The 19,951-nt window shown below is 39.3% G+C and overlaps 1 long non-coding RNA gene across 1 annotated transcript in view; it reads left to right on the top strand.

Moving 5' to 3' along the window:
• Positions 1–19,951, top strand: part of LOC128928537 (uncharacterized) — a 309,660-nt gene that overhangs the window by 195,366 nt on the left and 94,343 nt on the right. The window contains exon 2 of the long non-coding RNA XR_013522299.1: positions 9,973–10,045. This is a non-coding gene — a long non-coding RNA (uncharacterized LOC128928537). The remainder of the gene's footprint in view (positions 1–9,972; positions 10,046–19,951) is intronic.

Raw genomic sequence — 19,951 nt, 5'->3', positions numbered from 1 at the left:
TGAGCCCGCATAGCCACGTCAATTCTAAGCAAAAAGAACACAGCGGGGGGCATCACACTACCGGATTTCAAACTATACTACAAGGCTACAGTAATCAAAACAGCATGGTACTGGTACCAAAACAGAGATATAGACCAATGGAACAAAACAGAGGCACCGGAGGCAACACAACATACATACAACTATACAATCTTTGATAAACCCGACAAAAACAAGCAATGGGGAAAGGATTCCATGTTTAACAAATGGTGTTGGGAAAACTGGCTAGCCATGTGCAGAAAGCAGAAACTGGACCCCTTCCTGACACCTTACACTAAAATTAACTCCAGATGGATTAAAGACTTAAACATAAGACCTGGCACCATAAAAACCCTAGAAGGAAATCTAGGCAAAACCATCCAGGACATAGGAGTAGGCAAGGACTTCATGACCAAAACACCAAAAGCATTGGCAACAAAAGCCAAAATAGACAAATGGGACCTAATGAAACTCCACAGTTTCTGCACGGCAAAAGAAACAGTCACTAGAGTGGATCGGCAACCAACAGAATGGGAAAAAATTTTTGCAGTCTACCCATCTGACAAAGGGCTGGTATCCAGAATTTACAAAGAACTCAAACAGATTTACAGGAAAAAAACAAACAAGCCCATTCAAAAGTGGGCAAAGGATATGAACAGATACTTTACGAAAGAAGACATATATGAGGCCAACAATCATATGAAAAAATGCTCATCGTCACTGGTCATCAGAGAGATGCAAATCAAAACCACATTGAGATACCATCTCACACCAGTTAGAATGGCGATCATTAAAAAATCTGGAGACAACAGATGCTGGAGAGGACGTGGAGAAAAAGGAACACTTTTACACTGTTGTTGGGAGTGTAAATTAGTTCAACCATTGTGGAAGACAGTGTGGCGATTCCTCAAGGCCTTAGAAATAGAAATTCCATTTGACCCAGCAATCCCATTACTGGGTATATATCCAAAAGACTATAAATCGTTCTACTATAAGGACACATGTACACGAATGTTCATTGCAGCACTGTTAACAATAGCAAAGACCTGGAATCAACCCAAATGCCCATTGATAATAGACTGGATTGGAAAAATGTGGCACATATACACCATGGAATATTATGCAGCAATCAGAAATGATGAGTTTGTGTCGTTTGTAGGGACATGGATGAATCTGGAAAACATCATCCTCAGCAAACTGACACAAGAACAGAAAATGAAACACCGCATATTCTCACTCATAGGTGGGTGATGAAAAATGAGAACACATGGACACAGAAAGGGGAGTACTAAACAGTGGGGTCTATTGGGGGGAAAAGGGGAGGGCCAGTGGGAGGGGGAGGTGGGGAGGGATAGCCTGGGGAGAAATGCCAAATGTGGGTGAAGGGGAGAAGAAAAGCAAAGCACACTGCCATGTGTGTACCTACGCAACTGTCTTGCATGCTCTGCTCATGTACCCCAAAACCTATAATCCAATAAAAAATTAAAAAAAAAAAAAAAAACAGCATGGTACTGGTACCAAAACAGAGATATAGACCAATGGAACAGAACAGAGGCATCAGAGGCAACACAACATATCTACAACCATACAATCTTTGATAAACCTGATAAAAACAAGCAATGGGGAAAGGATTTCCTGTTTAATAAATGGTGTTGGGAAAACTGGCTAGCCATGTGCAGAAAGCAGAAACTGGACCCCTTCCTGACACTTTACACTAAAATTAGCTCCAGATGGATTAAAGACTTAGACATAAGACCTGGCACCATGAAAACCCTAGAAGGAAATCTAGGCAAAACCATTCAGGGCATAGGAGTAGGCAAGGACTTCATGAACAAAACACCAAAAGCATTGGCAACAAAAGCCAAAATAGACAAATGGGACCTAATCAAACTCCACAGCTTCTGCATGGCAAAAGAAACAGTCACTGGAGTGAATCAGCAACCCGCAGAATGGGAAAATATTTTTGCAGTTTACCCATCTGACAAAGGGCTGATATCCAGAATTTACAAAGAACTCAAACAGATTTACAGGAAAAAAACAAACAAGCCCATTCAAAATTGGGCAAAGGATATGAACAGACACTTTACAATAGAAGACATATATGAGGCCAACAATCATATGAAAAAATGCTCATTGTCACTGGTCATCAGAGAGATGCAAATCAAAACCACATTGAGATATCATCTCATGCCAGTTAGAATGGCGATCATTAAAGAATCTGGAGACAACAGATGCTGGAGAGGATGTGGAGAAAAAGGAACTCTTTAACACTGTTGGTGGGAGTGTAAATTAGTTCAACCATTGTGGAAGACAATGTGGCGATTCCTCAAGGCCTTAGAAATAGAAATTCCATTTGACCCAGCAATCCCATTACTGGGTATATATCCAAAAGATTATAAAATCGTTCTATTATAAGGACACATGCACAGGAATGTTCATTGCAGCACTGTTTACAATAGCAAAGACCTGGAATCAACCCAAATGCCCATTGATGATAGACTGAACTGGGAAAATGTGGCACATATACACCATGGAATATTATGCAGCAATCAGAAATGATGAGTTTGTGTTATTTGTAGGGACATGGATGAATCTGGAGAACATCATTCTCAGCAAACTGACACAAGAACAGAAAATGAAATACCGCATATTCTCACTCATAGGCGGGTGATGAAAAATGAGAACACATGGACACAAGGAGGGGAGTACTAAACACTGGGGTCTACTGGGGGGAAAAGGGGAAGGCCAGCGGGCAGGGGGAGCTGGGGAGGGATAGTCTGGGGAAAAATGCCAAATGTGGGTGAAGGGGAGAAAGGAATCAAAACACACTGCCATGTGTGTACCTATGCAACTGTCTTGCATGTTCTGCACATGTACTCCAAAACCTAAAATGCAATAAAAAATTAAAAAAAAAAAGAAAACTGATTTTTATTTAGATTACTTGAATATTGTAGCAACTTGGTTGGAATTATATTTTTGGTTGGTGCCATGTTAAAGCAAAGCTTCTAAATCACCAAAATTTCTCTCTCTAAAAAAGGAAAACCTACGTATTTTTTCCCTAAGTACAAAAATGATATACATGATGTCTGAAACTCCAGATGATCTGCTGATTTTTAAGACGGACAGCATGATGCCAAGTAGTGGATTTGAATGATGTTCAGAAAGTAGGGGTTGGAGAACTCAGTTTGAAGTTTCTGAGGCACAAGTTTATAATCCAAAAGTTGGCACTTTGGATGATTGTGGCACAGACGACATTGCTATAATTCAAATACTTCACAACTAAGGAATGTGTGCTGGAAGTTTCCTTCTGAACTGAATTGTTCCTGATGCTGATAAATGCAGTGCTGAGAGTTCTCCTCTGCCCCATAATTTCCCTTGCTCCATGGCTAGTCAGACTGTGTATGAGAAGTCATGTATTCAGACAGCTGGAGCCTCCCTTCCTAAGCCCTTTCAAAAGCATCCATCTTTCACTTCTTTGTACACCTGCTGACAGTTTCTTAAATGGATCAACGGTTTCCTTACTACTCTACAGAACTGATGACAGTTTTCAAGGGAGTATGAAAAATATCCCAGCCCTGAAGTTGTTTATACCAATATTCACAGTTGATAAATTGGGCTGTCATTATGATCCTACCATAGAGGGCAGAAAGGGGATTTAGTAGTGGTGTTGATCACAGCAATACAAGGCACATACTGATCCTACATCCATTACTAGAGATCTGCATTTGCCGCCATCTGTTGTTCTCCATCTCTGCCGAAAGTAGGAACAAAAGGCCTAACCTGCAACAGAAAGGATGCAGGTTATAATATAGAGGAAAGGCTCTCAGGAAAATCAAGGCCGTTAAATCATGAACTACACACCTGAGGGGGTTTATGGGCCCTCCTTATGCTGTTCAGTTTTAAATATAAATTGGAAACTCTACTGTCTGGGGACTAGTTTATTAAACATTTTTGCTGGAAGACAGGTGAAGACACAAAACGGCCTCTCAGTGATTGTTTCATAATTTGGATTCTTCATTGCCCTCACTTTCAAACAACTGAAATGTGTGGATAGGCAGGCTAGGTTACAGAGTTTAGAATAGATGATGCAACTCAAGAGGTTTTGCACAGCAAAAGAAACTATCAGTAGAGTGAATCTACGGATATCCTACAGAACAGGAGAAACATTTTCAAACTATGCATCTGACAAAGGTCTAATATTCAGCTCCACAAGGAACTTAAATTTACAAGAAAAAAAGCATTAAAAAGTGGACAAAGGATATGAATAGATACTTTAAAAAAAGAAATATATACAGCCAGCATTCCCATGAAGAAAAGCTCAGTATCACTGATCATTAGAGAAATTCAAAGCAAAACCACAGTGAGATACCATCTCACACCAGTCAGAATGGCAATTATTATTATAATAAGTAAAAAAATAAAAACCAGGCTGGTGAGATTGTAGAGAAAAAGAAATGCTTATACACCATTGGTGGGAGTGTAAATCGGTTCAACCATTGTGGAAAACAGTGTGACAATTCCTTAAAGACCTAAAAACAGAAATACCTTTTGACCCAGCAATCCCATTACTGGTTATATACCCAAAGGAATATAAATCATTCTGTCATAAAAACATGCATGCATATGTTTATTTTAGCACTATTCACAATAGCAAAGACATGGAATCAACCTAAATGTCCATTAATGGTTGACTGGATAAAGAAAAGGTGGTACATATACACCATGGAATACTATGCAGCCATAAAAATGCAACATCATGTCTTTTGCAGGAACATGAATGGAGCTGGAGACCATTATCCTTAGCAAACTGACTCAGGAACAGAAAACCAAATATCTCATGTTCTCACTTGTAAGTGGGAAATGAATGATGAGAACCCATGAACACAAAGAGGGAAACAACACACACTGGGGCCTACTTGAGTGTAGAGGGTGAGAGGAGGGAGAGGATCAGGAAAAATAACTAATACATACTAGGCTTAATACCTGGGTGACAAAATAATCTCTACAACAAACCCCCGTGACACAAGTTTACCTACATAACCTGCACATGTACCCCTGAACTTTAAAAGTTAAAAAAAAAGAATATATATTGCTATATTTAGGAAATAATTTCTGTTTTATTTATTAAATCTCACTATACCTGATTCCCAGCTGGTGGTTCATGTCAGAATTATCTGAACAAATTTTGCAAACTGTTCAAGCCTGGCTCTCAAAACTTCAGTGCTGCCAAACCAGAGACTTGAGACTGGGCTGGGTAAGTGCTGGGGCAGCAGGGTCTGGGCGTGTCATTAGCAGCTGTCCTGCTGGTCAGGAATCAGTGGTTTGCGTAGGTCAATGTTGCCTAAAATCTCAGCTCACCAAGATTGCAGAGTGCTATGTTAGGAGTGAGTGGTGGTTGGTACTTGAGGTGGAGGAGTTGCAGGAAGAAACTGAAAGATATAAAAGGAAACGGAGGGCTGGAAATCACTGTGGGGTCTGATAAAGGTTGAGGAGAATAGATGTTTATGTGGAAAAGGGGCAGGTCCTTTTCCTAGTTTTCTGAGAATGACAATCTATTAACTGAGTTAACATTAAAATATAAAATTTTCATTTTAGAAAGAATAGGTACACAAATATGAATTCCTTGGTTCCACATATCTCCTTTGGAACTTAAAACTGGCAGAAATGGAGCCTAGCTTTTGTTAAAACAAGTCATTTATATCAGAAGTGGCCCACTAATAGCAAAACTGGGGTTATAGGAGCAGTTGCAGCTTTTGCAGAAATTGGATAGGCGGTAACTGAAACGAGTTTTCCAAATAGCAAGGATCAAACCATTTGGAAGCTATGGAGGCAGTAACAGAAGGTCCTAAAATCTTGCTCTAGGAGCCTCAGTCTAAGTCCCTTGACAGAGATCAGTGGTGACAGGAGACAGAAGCAGTAGGGCCTGCGTTATTTTCTTTCTGACAAACAGCCCTAATTTGGGTTCCTCACTCCTACCCCTTCCCTTATTCTCCAAATTATTTATGGCTGTTTCTTTGCTTTTTAATACTGCCCACTTTCAAATGTACGATCCTCAAGGAATAAGGACTGTTTCATTTGAATGTTGTCATATATGTTTCCCAAGACAGTGGAAACTGAGTAAATACTAACAAACTCAAAAGTTTACATTCACCACCCTAAACTTGTGCTTTAAAACACATTCCATTTTATTATTTCTTCGAAGAGAATCTACCAGGTTTCAGAGAAACTTCTGAGACATTTTTGCATAAAAATGAAAAAAAAAAAAAAGAAACTTGCTAAACAATCTGGGCTTCCTTGTAGGGCGCATTTATGCAGAGTTGATATGCAAAATGATCAATATCATGCTAAGAAAGCCAGTTTGAAACCAATTTAATAGAACTTAAATTCTCCCACAGAAAATGTGTTTTGGCTAAAGGCATGAATCTAAATCTCATGGATTTTTATTCATTACAAGAATGCTATTCAACTTGGTTAACAAGTATTTGAGAAAATATATGAAAAACTGACTAAGTTTTCAAGGCACTAGAACGTTATAGAGAGATCTAGTAATTTTCTACAGTTCTGTTACCCCCTGACCTGAGCGATAAAGCATTTACTTCTGGAACGTAGGCTAAACTGATAGCCTACAACCCAGTGGCCTAATGAATAAAGGCATCTGAGCGATAAATAAATGTCAGAAAGAACTGAACAATCATGACTTACAAGCAATAATCTGATTTAGAAAAATATTAAATTAGGATCTAAATGGAAAGCGGTGTTTAAACATTTCCATTTGAGGGATGCAGATTGTACTCTGCTAAGTGGTGTTGGTGGGCAAAGGGCATTTGTTTCTGCCCTGGCAGGAGTGTGATTGATGCAGCTGCTTCTGCAAGCCTAGTAACCAACTTATTATTACAGCAGCTCTGAGGTTTGTCGCTGGGCTGTGCAAACAAATGATCAACATCATGTGGGAATGGCAGTAAGTGGAAGGGCCTCGGTGGAAAACACCGTTTGTGAAATAAGCTTTTCAGTCCAGAATTTCGCTACGGAGAGTGTAAAAACAAAGGTCTTTGCAAGAGAGACAGTGAGCAAAGCATGATGGATAATCTCGGCCATGCACATAATTGCTTCCAGGTGTCTGGCCACTTTATTACTCTTGGGGTTATGCTACCACCCTGACAATGTTTTCTTTCTCAAACACGATAACTCCTCAGAAGGCTGGTGCCAGCAGTTACTGTTACCTACATCACTCTAGGTTGATTCAGTTAGGGCCCAGTCTCCAGACAAACTGCCACATTAGGGAGTTTTAATAAGGTGTGCTTATAAAATGGAGTTTAAGGAAACCCCATGAAAAGGCAGTTGAGAAGTTTGTTTTCTCCATGTGGGTTAAGTTGTATACTGCTAGGGCTATTGCTACTCTTTTGAAAGGCAGTTTTTTCTCCTATACGTGACATTTTTAAACAAAATACAAGGCTTTCTTTTTTGTTTAACTGATTGGATTTCTAATGCCATTTTTAAATATTTTTGTTATCCTCAATTTAGTGTTTAATAATTTAATTCCCATGCAAACAGAGTGAAAATATAAGGTGTTCTTGCCTGGATGACAACACCTACAAATAAGAAATCTGAAGCAGTTTCCTTAACCACCTGCTCTTCTAGGCTAGAGAAAATAATCACAAAAGCTTAAAAATAACATACCGTATTTCATTACTAAAAGGCTTGTTCCAAGAATGGTCAGTATAAATTCTTATGTCTTTTAAATTCTTCGATATAGACAGATTTAGGCGTTGTTGAAAATTCAGTATCTGGTTTGCTATGAAGAGAACAAAATCTTGTAAATGAGAATAAATACTATGGATATTTTCTATCTATTTACAGTTTTTCTCCCCATAGTATCTCTAGAATCCATGGAGAGAGAGAGGGATTTTTTTTTTAAATTGGAAGTAAAGAATAAGAAGATTTGATTAAAATATTGCATACAGGATAACTATGTACAATAACTCATCTAATCTATTTTACCTTTAGATAGTAGTTGACTGAAAACATCCTCAAGAAACACGTAAAAATTTATTTAAATATATGTATATATTTATACATTATTTTATACTTTGATAAAAATATTTTTATACTTTTAAAATTATCACAAGAAGTCATCAAACAATAGAAATAATTTTATGTTTATTAAATTTTTATTACTCTTATTATTTTAAACAAATTTATCATTGGTCTTTAGAAAAGTCTGTTCCTGCTATACGCTGGTTGGCATGTACAACATGAAGGTTCTGCCCTGGGGGCACAGGAAGACAATTAGATTTCAGAGCGCTGCAGCTTGGACCATCAATCATTCATTTTTTTCACAAGTATTTGGGTTTCTCTTCTCTTTTTTGACCTTATTTAGTATATTTGCAATTCTGGAATGTGCTCAAAGGTTGGCTTTTATATGTAAAAATTCAAATGCATTTTTACTCACATGGCTCATACAAATTTTACACTAAAAATGAATTGTGTTTGAATATAGATCTAATTCCCAAGGAGGCACTGAAGCATCACTGCTGACCTGGGTGAGGCCCAGATGTGTCTGCACACCAACAGGGGCACATGGCGGAAAGCAAGATTGTTATTAAAAAATATAATGGCATGAGAATTGCAATGCATTTTAATAAACTCATCTTTCTACAGTTTAAGTTCATTTCTTCTACAAGAATACATGTATATGTATAAAATGGTCCTCCTTCTTATTAAAAAGATAATAACAATAACCTTTCACTGTGTAAGTGTGCCAAGCAAAAGCCTTTTATTTTTTACAAAGCAATTTAAATAGGGACCCAGAGAAGACCATTTCACATGGTATTTACAATTTTAATGATTTGTCTACATTTATTTTACATTCTCTATGACTGAGAGATGAGTCTAGAATAATGCATGAATTTTGCCCCCATTTACCAGGCCATTCTTGCTGAGAATGTCTCTTTTCCTCTGTAGCCATTTAAAGGTTTCATTCTGGTTTTCCTGAACCCATTGTTTCTTGACCATCTCTTCCCATTTTTCTTAGTAATAGGAAAACAAAATCATCCTGGTAACAGCTTCTGGTTCCTTCCCAGGAGAGTTCTACAACCTCCCTGAAAATAGAGCTGACACCCTCGGGCCCCTCCATGTGCTTGAATTTGTAGCGTGAACCCAGCATAGGGCTTTTCTCTGAGAACTTTACCTGAAAAAGTGTAGCGAAAAGTTCAGAAGGAGCAGTCAGTAGCTCTGGAGGGAGATGGCCCAGGACAAAAAGTCTCCTCTTCATCTAGGGCCCTGGAAAGGTTTTCAGAAAAGAAAAAATATAGGATTATTATTTTTCTTTCAAAAGTGTCAAAACTTCTAGAAGAAGACCACCAGAAAATAGTTGGGAAAAACAAAAGCTTTATTGCTCACAGTAGGAAGGTTGGTAGGGGAGCGAGACTGACCCTACCTTTTGGTTGTTAGAGGTTATAGATGTGACGCATTTGGGTCTCAAGAAAAGGGGCACAAGAAATGGCAATATAAGAGGGGGTGGAGGCAGGGATAACCTAATAGTTCTGCTTTCAGAAACAGGTTCCTAAGGCTGAGCCAGTCAGGGAAAAGAACGTTCTGTGATCATTTTCATCAAGAATATGGCTAGGCCGGGTGTGGTGGCTCACGCCTGTAATCCCAGTACTTTGGGAGCCTGAGGCAGATGGATCACTTTAGGTCAGGAGTTCAAAACCAGCCTGGCCAACATGGTGAAACCTTGTCTCTACTAAAAATACAAAAAAAATTCCTGTAATCCCAACTACTGGGGAAGCTGAGGCAGGAGAATCACTTGAACCCAGGAGGTGGAAGTTGCAGTGAGCTGAGACAGTGCCATTGCACACCAGGCTGGGTGAGAAAGTGAGACTGCATCACAAAAAAACGAACAAATAAAACAGCAGGCAATTTGGGCTTGAGTCTTACGGTTCTTTTAACTTACAGGTTGTGAGAAGATCTGAAGCTGTTACCATGACACTGAGTCCCGTTATGCCAAAGGATGAGTGCTCTCCCACAGGTAGTGCTCTGTCCTGCTGTTTCCTACCTCTGAGACTTGAATCTTGCATTTTCTCTGTTCCTAAAGCCCTCCCTTGGCTTCACCTACCCACACCTTAACCATTCTCTGTGGCTTAGTTCAGACGTCATTTCCTGAAGTTTTCTCTGATTACGGCAAGGACTGCTATCTCCTTTTGAAGTCTACATGGGTTGACTGTAATGCTATTATTGTATTTCCCTCCTATTGCCTTCTATTGAGGTTATTTGTGTATTTATCCAAATCCTTTATTAGATTTATAATCACTTGGAAGAGAGAAAATTCACGTGCCAGGCAGTGGGTTACATATTGTATCTAATCTCCTTTAATCTTGGTGAAATCTTTCTAATCTAGGCATTACTGCCTTCATTTTTAAAGTGAATAAACTGAGGCTCAGAGAGTTTGAGGGACTTGCCCAGGTCCCATGTTGGTAAGGTGTGGAATGGTGATTTGCACTTAGGTGTGTATGGCTGCAAAACCCAGGCTCCTTCCTACCTCCTTATGCTGATACTGTTAGGGCAAGGGTTGGAAGTAATTTTTATTCTCTGTAGGAACTGTTAAATATGTGTTGATTTAATTACTGATCTTAACCAGTCACGTGGAATTTAGCTTTGTAGGCATTATATTCTGAAGGGGTTGATGATGGCATTAAAGAAAGAGGAGTGAATCTTGAATTCGACATTGGTGTTCATTGATTCCATGTCATTTTTGTATTATAGGTTCCAGGGGTAGAGTAAAATGACGAGGAAATGATTACTTAAACCAAAATTCTTAAATGTATCCGTACCATTTTATTGCACTTTTAAAATGAATGAGTTAAAGAATTTTGGGAACAATTAGTTGATTTAAAATACCAATAGCAAGAAAGGGACCTGGTCTTCTGATTTGTCTTGATTTCATCACAGATTAAGTAGATATTTAACTCTGGGTCATCCTGAGAGCAGAGAGTGCGCATACATTTTGTCTGGAGTCGCTGTTTCTAGGGAAGAGGTAGTTTCAAGTTCTGTTTAGTATAATGACCCTAGAATTGTCAGTGGTCCATTTCAGGGGAACCTGTTAAGGTTAATGTAAAAAACTGCAACACGAAAGGTGCCTCAAGGTGCTCTGTCTGCTAACCAAGTGAGTGGGCTCAGTGCAAGGGAGGCAGCAGGCAGCTGAAGAGACCACTAGGGTAACACAGAGGAGTCACGTGGCTTTGGCAACCAGGGAAGAGGGTAACAAGAACTTGTCAAGACAACAAGTTTGACAGGGATAGAGGCTGTCTCTCTTGCTTACTCTGTTAATTCCTAGTACCCAGCAATGTGCTTTAGAAAACATGTTGAAAATCTAGTTGTTGGCCGGGCGTGGTGGCTCACACCTATAATCCCAGCACTTTGGGAGGCCGAGGCGGTTGGATCCTGGTCAACATGGTGAAACCCTGTCTCTACTAAAAATACAAAAAATTAGCTGGGCATGGTGGCGAGTGCCTGTAATTCTAGCTACTCAGGAGGCTGAGGCAGGAGAATTGCCTGAACCCAGGAGGCGGAGGTTGCGATGAGCCAAGATCTCACCATTGCACTCCAGCCTGGGTAACAAGAGCGAAACTCCGTCTCAAAGAAAAAAGAAAAAAAAAAAAGAGAGAAAGAAAGAAAATCTAGTTGATGAATGAAGAGTAAATGAAGAGTAATTAGAGGCTACCATGAAACTGTTTTTGCCAAAATATCAATTATGCTATATAAGATGTGAATAACATGCTGTATTATAGGGGACCAAGAGACCCCTTATTTGTGAATATTTGTGAGACATTCTTAGGATTATCCTGAATTAGGGAAGGGATTTGGGGGCGAGGAGCAGTGGTTTTCCACAGTAGGACTAAACTGGAGATTAATGTTTCTTTTCCTCTGATCCCATTATTGCCCCAGGTACTTAGCCTAAGAAAATGTAATATACTTATGTATTTATGCTGAGCTTTATGCCACAGGATAACAAGATGAGTGCTCTTGGGAACTGCGTTGTTATTTTCAGAGACCATTTAGTAAATCATTATGATGATTTTCAAATCTAGCAAGAAGGAGTTAATGTAACTTCCAAAAATCCTTTACATAGTCCCAGGGACTAAGATAGTCCTAGGTTAAGCTATTTCCAAATTTAGTTTATAAACGCAGAACAATATACGTGGTAAAAGGTTTGGAGACACTATAAAATTATTTAATCCAGCTATGATTTTAGCTCCAGTTTGATTTACCTTCCACAGCCCAGTATAATACTCCTAAGGTTGCTGACTTTGAGTTCCATTTTGAGCTTGCAAGTTTTGAAAAAAAAAAACTCATTTCCTTAAAAGGAATGAGAAGCCCTGTTTTGTCCCTCACAGAGGAATGTGTGCAGGAAACAAGGAGGTAATGGGGTTAGTTATTTGAGGCAGATTCCTTCTGTGTGCAGCATCGTTCACTAAATTGCATCTGAGGCTATGAAGACAGTTTGCTTAAAATAGGTATAAGAGCTTTCTGTTGATCCTAGAGAGCAAATGAAATCAAGGGCACACCATACATCTTCTGCATTTTGGATTTCCTAGAAGATGCTTCTGCTTTTTCTTATTGGGATGTGATGTAGAATTTATGGTGAAAGGCAGATGTTCTTAATTAGCACCTTGAAATATGGCAGATAGCGTATAAGTCTATACATTTGGTAGTAAGTCCCTAAATGAACTTGAGAAGCAAAGACATATTTTGAGGGAGGAGGAATGGAAGGCCTGAGAAAACGAAATTTGGTTGGACTGAAGAATGATCCTAATTCTTAGTTGATGAATACAGTTCTTGTTTCCAGAGGAATGACATTTATCCGCAGGAAAGAAGCGAGTAGAGCAAACCTCAAACTGGAGACGTGGTTTCCTTGGCCCCTGAGGCCAAAGGCAGCAGCTGGAAGCCAGCACTTGGTGTGTCCTGTGCAGTTGGCTTTTCAACGGTTGTCACCACGTTGCATTCAGAAATGGAAGTTTGGGGAGTTTTTTGTTTTTGTGTTTTTTCAACACTGTCACTTAAGTCAATATGAGTGTCCAGGGTTTCTGACCAGATGGCTGCAGAATTGTCCTCCATATGGCTTTGGTAGACTAGAGTCATCCATTTATCTGTTGTTTAAAAACAAAACAAAGGCACACTTGTAAAATGGTTAGGACTTGTATCAAGTCCAGATAGACAGCCTAAGAGTTATGAGGAAACAAGGTCAAGGCTTGAAGGACAAAGGCCGGACTTCAGTATAATGCCAGATTCCATGTAGCAAGAGGCAGAGTGAGAATAAGGTAAAACATGGACAAATCAAGGTTGGAGTTGGTGGTGGAGAAAGGCAGGAGAGAGAATCCCAGGGCTGGAGGCCAGAGAAGTGACACCAAAGCCTTTCTTCTCTACTTCCTGAAGAAAGCTGACTTACGCCTTCTCTGATAGGGTAATACTTGGGATTTGCATAGAAAAGAACACCCATTCCATAAAATATTGACAATTAGAATAACTAAATACTGTCTCAAAAATTTTTATGCATAAACATTTCTCTTAAATTTACAATATAAACCTTATAAAAACAAGGACTGTGTTTTATTCACCATTGCATTTGCAATGCATAAGACACTATCCAGTAAATGCCTATTAAATGAAAAAAACAAAAATGAAAGTCTCATGCACCAGGCATTGTGTCAGATGCTATGGACACATATACCTCTGGCCTTGAAGGATTTGTAGGGAATGTAAGGCATATCCACAAATAACATACACAAGGTGGAAAGTGGTTTCAGAGGAGACCATATTTAATAAGTTTATGGTGAGGATGGAGTGTCCCTGTGGGGATAGAAAAGGGAAGACCATGTATGGTCACTCATATTCAGTGTTAACTTTGCAGGTGGATGTGGGGCTTAGAACTGGCAGATATGGACAAAAAGGTGTTGCAGGCCAAAGAAAATCCATAAGCAAGGAGATTCTAGAAAGTGTAGGGGACTCTGTGTAGCTCATGTTAGCTAAAGAGAAGGATACTTGATGGTGATCATGAGAAGTGAGGTTAACCGTGTGAATCAAGATAAATAGATGGAGGCTGTGGAATGCCACAGAAAAGAAAATAGGGGCATTCTTTCATAGGAATCATGGAGAGGCATTGAAAGTTTTGGAAAAAGAGAAATATGGCCAGGGTTGAACTTTTGGGAAGTGCATTTGGCAGCAGGATAGGTGATAAATTAGATGAGCCTGATGCTGGAGGTGAATGTGAGAGATGCCCCAGAGGGAGGGGCCCTTGGTGCAAGTGTTTGATGCAGAGCTGGAGATTTGAAGCTGTGGCTCGAGAGAGAAATCCGGCTCTGAGAAAGATTTGAAATCCATTTGAACAGATCTGTGAGTTGAAGCTGTAAAAATTGAACCAGGCATCAAATGAGTGAGAGTAGAATAAACAGAGAAGGAAAGATTTTTTAGGAACACCTGAATTTATGGAGATAAATAAGAATGCAGATAAGGGATTGTCAGAGACATGAGAGAATGAGTAGTATGCATTGAGGAAACCATAGGGAAAGGATTTCAAGAAGTCCTATAGCCTCTAGTGTGGTGAAGAATGTAAACTGAGGAAAAGGCTCTGTCAACAAAATGTTCACCAGAGACACTTAAGAGAGGGTACATGAGAGAGATGGACTGAAGGTGATATTGCATTACTGACAGTGAGAAAATCTGGCAGCAATACAATCTACTAATTCAGGAAGTTTTGGAGATTAAGAGCAAAGAAATAGAGTAGGATCTTGATGGGGTGCTGAAAAATTGGGGAAGAAAATTCAGAATAGGACAGCCTTGTGCTACTTGTTCAATAAATGTAAGGAGAGGAGAGAGGAGGGAGGAGAAAGGGGGAAAGTGGGAGAAAAGGAGAGAGAAAGACAGGAAGGGAGAGAGAGGAGGTGGGTATTGTGGGGTTGGGGAAGAGAGAGAATATTTGATGCTGTAAGGTAACAGGAAGAATAAATGTCTTTAGATTGTTAAAATTAAAAATATTCTGAAATCTCCTAACAGTGTGTTTACAATGTAGAACAAAAATGAGATTAAAGGGACTTTACTACTTCAGTTTGTGTGTGTGTGTGTATGTGTGTGTGTGTGTGAGAGAGAGAGAGAGAGAGAGAGAGAGAGAACTGGAGGGAGTACTTGGGAATATCCTGAAATCATTAGACATTTTTCTTTTTGATTCTTTCCAGTAGGGCATAGAAACATACATCTGATTGTCTATTGTGTATGGAATGTTTACCTGAATTCTGCTTTTTCCTAAGGTCTAAATTATGGTTTTGCAGAAGATCTTTTTCCTTGTTGTTTTCTTTTGTTGAGTGGAGTACCCCTGAGTGCTTCTAGTTGCCAGTTTGGAAACACAGACCTAGACTTTTTTTTTGAGATGGAGTCTTGCTCTGTCACCCAGGCTGGAGTGTAGTGGTGCGATCTTGGCCCACTGCAACCTCTGCCTCCTGGGTTTCAAGAGATTCTCCTGCTTCAGCCTCTCAAGTAGCTGGGATTACAGGTACCTGCAACCACACCAAGGTATCTATCTATTTATCTATCATCTATCTATCTATCTATCTATCTATCTATCTATCTATCTATCATCTATCTATAATTGTACTTTAGGTTCTGGGGTACATGTGTAGATCATGCAGGATTGTTGCATAGGTACATACATGGCGATGTGGTTTGCTGCCTCTATTCCACCATCATCCGTATCTGGCATTTCTCCCCATGTTATCCCTCCCAACCTCCCTACCCTCTGCTGTCCCTCCCTTGTTCCCTGCAACAGATTCCAATATATGATGCTCCCCTCCCTGTGTCCATATGTTCTCCTTGTTCAACACCCACCTATGAGTGAGAACATGTGGTGTTTGATTTTCTGTCAGTTTGCTGAGAATGACGTTTTCCAGGTTAATCCATGTCCCTACAAAGGGCACCAACACATTGTTTTTTATGGCTGCATAGTATTCCATGGTGTATATGTGCCACATTTTCCCTGTCCAGTCTATCATCGGTGGGCATTTGGGTTGGTTCTAAGTCTTTGCTATTGTAAACAGTGCCGCAATGAACATACGTGTGCATGTATCTTTATAGAATGATTTATAATCCTTTGGATATATACCCAGTAATGGGATTGCTGGGTCAAATGGAATTTCTATTTCTAGGTCCTTGAGGAATCACCACACTGTCTTCCACAATGGTTGAACTAGTTTACATTCCAACCAACAGTGTCAAAGTGTTCCTATTTCTCCACATCCTCTCCAGCATCTGTTGTCCAGCATTTTTTAATGATCGCCATTCCATCTGATATGAGATGTTATCTCAATGTTCCAGGCTAAGTTTTGTATCTTTGGTAGAGATGGGGTTTTGCCATGTTAGCCAGGCTGCTTTAGGAACTCCTGACCTCGGGTTATCCACCCTCAGCCTCCCAAAATGCTGGGATTACAGATGTTAGACTTTCAGTTCCAAAGTACAGAAACTTAATGTTGAAGCTGTGGTCATGATCTAGTTTTTCATGTGAGTGGCCCAGATTACAATGGGTTGATCTAGTCATTTTGTACCCTTCAAGGGCAATTTCTGCTTCTTTCTGGGCATGGATTTAGGCTGCTGCTGAAAATGGAAGTCAGCTCCAAAATTACACGCATATCCATAAACTATAAACAAACACACAATTATATACACACAATATGATACACCCACTATAATAATAAAACTGAAACCAAAGGCACCAAACAAAATACTTTTTTGCTTTGCTGGCAGAGTTTGTGGAAGACTTTTTATAATATAGGGCTCAATTTTCAGAGTTTATTACAAGTCCACAATTAACGATAGTACATACAAAAGAATTAGTCTCAGATGTACTATGGCAGTACTGTTTGTAACTCAAAGATGCACTATCGGAGACTTTGTTTGAGGTTCACATTATAGTACTTACAAAAGATCTGGTTGAATTTTCAACATGTTCTTGGAAATGTTCTTTTATTTGCTTTTTAGCATACATGAATCTTTGAGATATGTTCTCCTATTTGAACTGTATAAACCGTATCAAGATGCTTTTTCTTTTCATTCAAACAAACAATGACTTTGTAACTAAGAAGAAAATTAGTAACAGGTGAAAGTTTTTTTTAATGATGTTGATATCACATTACTGTTTAACTTACAGAACAAACTTCCCCATGTTTCTTTAATGTTTCAAAATTATTTACAAATTAAATTTCTACAACCTGTAAACATGCTCAGAGCATAAAAATGGCAGCCTACTTATCCTGTATTACTAACAGAATACAAAGGATATTACTTTGTTCTTATTTTTTCTTTGCAATTTATTTTTAAAACATCTCACATTATAAAAATTTATATAAAGCCATCTTAGAGATGTTTCATTTTGTACTTGTATGTAAATCAAAGTTCTGTGCTTGGAATTATGTTTATTTTTAAATCCATACTAATGTTTGTTTTTATTAGGTGCAGTTTTGTATTGTACACTGTATATATTTGTTCCTGTACTGTTTTATTCTTTTAACATACATGATTTTGTCCTTTGTTAAGTATTCCCTTTCATTGCTGTAAATCTACAGAGCATTTTTTTTTTTGAGACAGTCTCACTCTGTTACCCAGGCTGGAGTGCAGTGGTGCAATCCCAGCTCACTGCAACCTCTTCCTCCTGGGTTCAAGTGATTCTCCTGCCTTAGCCTCCTGAATAGCTGGGATTACAGGCACGCACCACCACACCCAGCTAATTTTTGTATTTTTAGTAGAGATGGGGTTTCATGATGTTGGCCAGGCTGGTCTTGAACTCCTGACCTCAGGTGATCCACCTGCCTCAGCCTCCCAAAGTGTTGGGATTACAGGCATGAGCCACTGCAACTTCTAATAACCAATGTAAGAAGAATATTTATTAAGTGTTAAATCCTGCCTACCCCTTCCTCTTTCTTTAAAAAAATCATAGTGTCTAGCACATATTGAACTGAATATATCTAGTTTTATTCACTATGTCCCTAAATCTGTTATAACTGTGTATTGGAATAGTCATATTTTGAATGATTCCATTAATGACAGCTTTATAAAACATTTAGAACAGAAGAAAATCTATTTCAGCTCAATACAAAAAATGTTTGAAGAGTTAAGAGCTCTTTGGAGATGGGAATGGTGGCCTTGGAAGGTAGAAAGATCTTCATAACTGGATTGATGTTCCCCTGGGAGAGAAGTGTTCTTCTTAAATAAGACATTGAGGGAAATTGCCATGCCTAGTTGTTCTTGTTACATGGGATGCTAAGAATCATACAGCCTATGAGAATTACAGACTTGAGAATGATTCCACGATGGATCTAACTGAAACAATGCAGGTTTTGAAACCAAAGTGTGAAAGTTTATTTGTGAATAGGTTTGAGGAAGGGAAAGTAGGTTTTTACAGCCTTGAAAATGACTTTGGTGACAAGTTAGTATTTTATTTTTTTTTGCTCCAGTAGATTTTCTGTTTTTTTGAAGCCTTTTACTTGTAAAAGCTTTTTATGATACCTGTGAATGTCTCCAAACTAAATATTTTTAACAGTCTCATCTTTTCTCAAGTATAAAAAATGTGTCATTCTTGTGTCATATTCTATAAATTCTTGTGAATAGTAAATTCAATTCTACTTAATAAATAATTTATTAGCTATGAGTTAGGTACAGTAATCATGTTAGCACAAGACCCGGTCCTATAATTAAGGATTTTGCGCCCAGAGAGATAAAAAGTAGGTATGAAGAACTAGATGGCTTACGTTTTTTCCCCTTCTATCTCTCCCTCAAATTCCCTTTCCTCTTCCCCCTTCCCCTGTGCTCCTTCTTACACTGGTGAACTGAATGAATGGTGCCAAGGCTGGTTTGGGAGCAGTTTAGCTTTGCAAATATGTCATGGAGGCTTCAGTGACTTAGAGGAGAACCAGGCCCTAGGGAATCCTGCAGAATTCCTTTAGGCCAGGGAATGGGTCCAATGCATTCACCTACTGTCAGTACCTGGCAAGTACCCAGCGCCAGCCCTAATGATTTAGGCATGAGTGGGCAGAACAAATCTTACTATCACTCTCCCACCCACTTTTCAAGAACCTTTGTCTCCTTTCTTTGGCATAACCCCCAGTATCATGCTTCTCAGGTAGTCTATGTTCTCTGATGGCCTTAAGCTAACCCAAGGCCCTCCCACACATAAGCTCGATCTCCAAAATGTACTACCTTCTACTCTAAGGAGGTTATTTGGTTTATTTCTGCTCTGTAATGAAGGAGTCCCAGGTTCCTAGGAGGTGTTTGCATTTTAAAGAAAAACGCGTTGATCTAGTGATTACCTAGCTAGAGTGATGTGTTGGATGACACCAGTGGAGAGCATAGTTGTGGCATTGGCAGTCCTTGCCCGATCTTCTCCCACATTTGCTCTGCCTTACTTTGTCAAAGGACTAAAATGTGTGGAATTAGAGCTATGGTTGCAGATCGCGGACTGTGACTTCCTCCTACTTTTGCAGAGACACTGCAGGGGCTGAAGAAAGAGCTGCTACTTAGAGAGTGTGTCGACAGACTGTCAATATCACACGTGTTTGAAATCTAGGCTCCCAAATGTGGGGGGGGCTCTTAATTTTCTGGCAGCACAGTTCTAAGAATATTATTGGCATTGCTCCAGTTACCTATTGTTACATAAAAACCACTGAAATTTAGAGGTATAAAACATCTCCCATCTCACCATGCTCAGGATTCTGTGGGTGAGGATTCACATACAGCATTGAAGTGCGATGTCTGGGGCCTCAGCTGGGAAGACTCAGATGATTGGGGGTAACTCAGGTGACTGAGACTGGAAGCACCTGAAGGCTTCTCCACTCACATGTCAGCATCTGGGCTGGAATACTCTAAGGCTGGGCTCCGTTGGGATTGTTTCCTGGGACAC

This window comes from Callithrix jacchus, chromosome 9 (assembly GCF_049354715.1).
Source record: "Callithrix jacchus isolate 240 chromosome 9, calJac240_pri, whole genome shotgun sequence".
Classification (NCBI taxonomy): Eukaryota; Metazoa; Chordata; class Mammalia; order Primates; family Cebidae; genus Callithrix; species Callithrix jacchus.
Note: the sequence above shows the minus strand (reverse complement) of the source record. Positions and strands in the feature narration are given on the sequence as shown.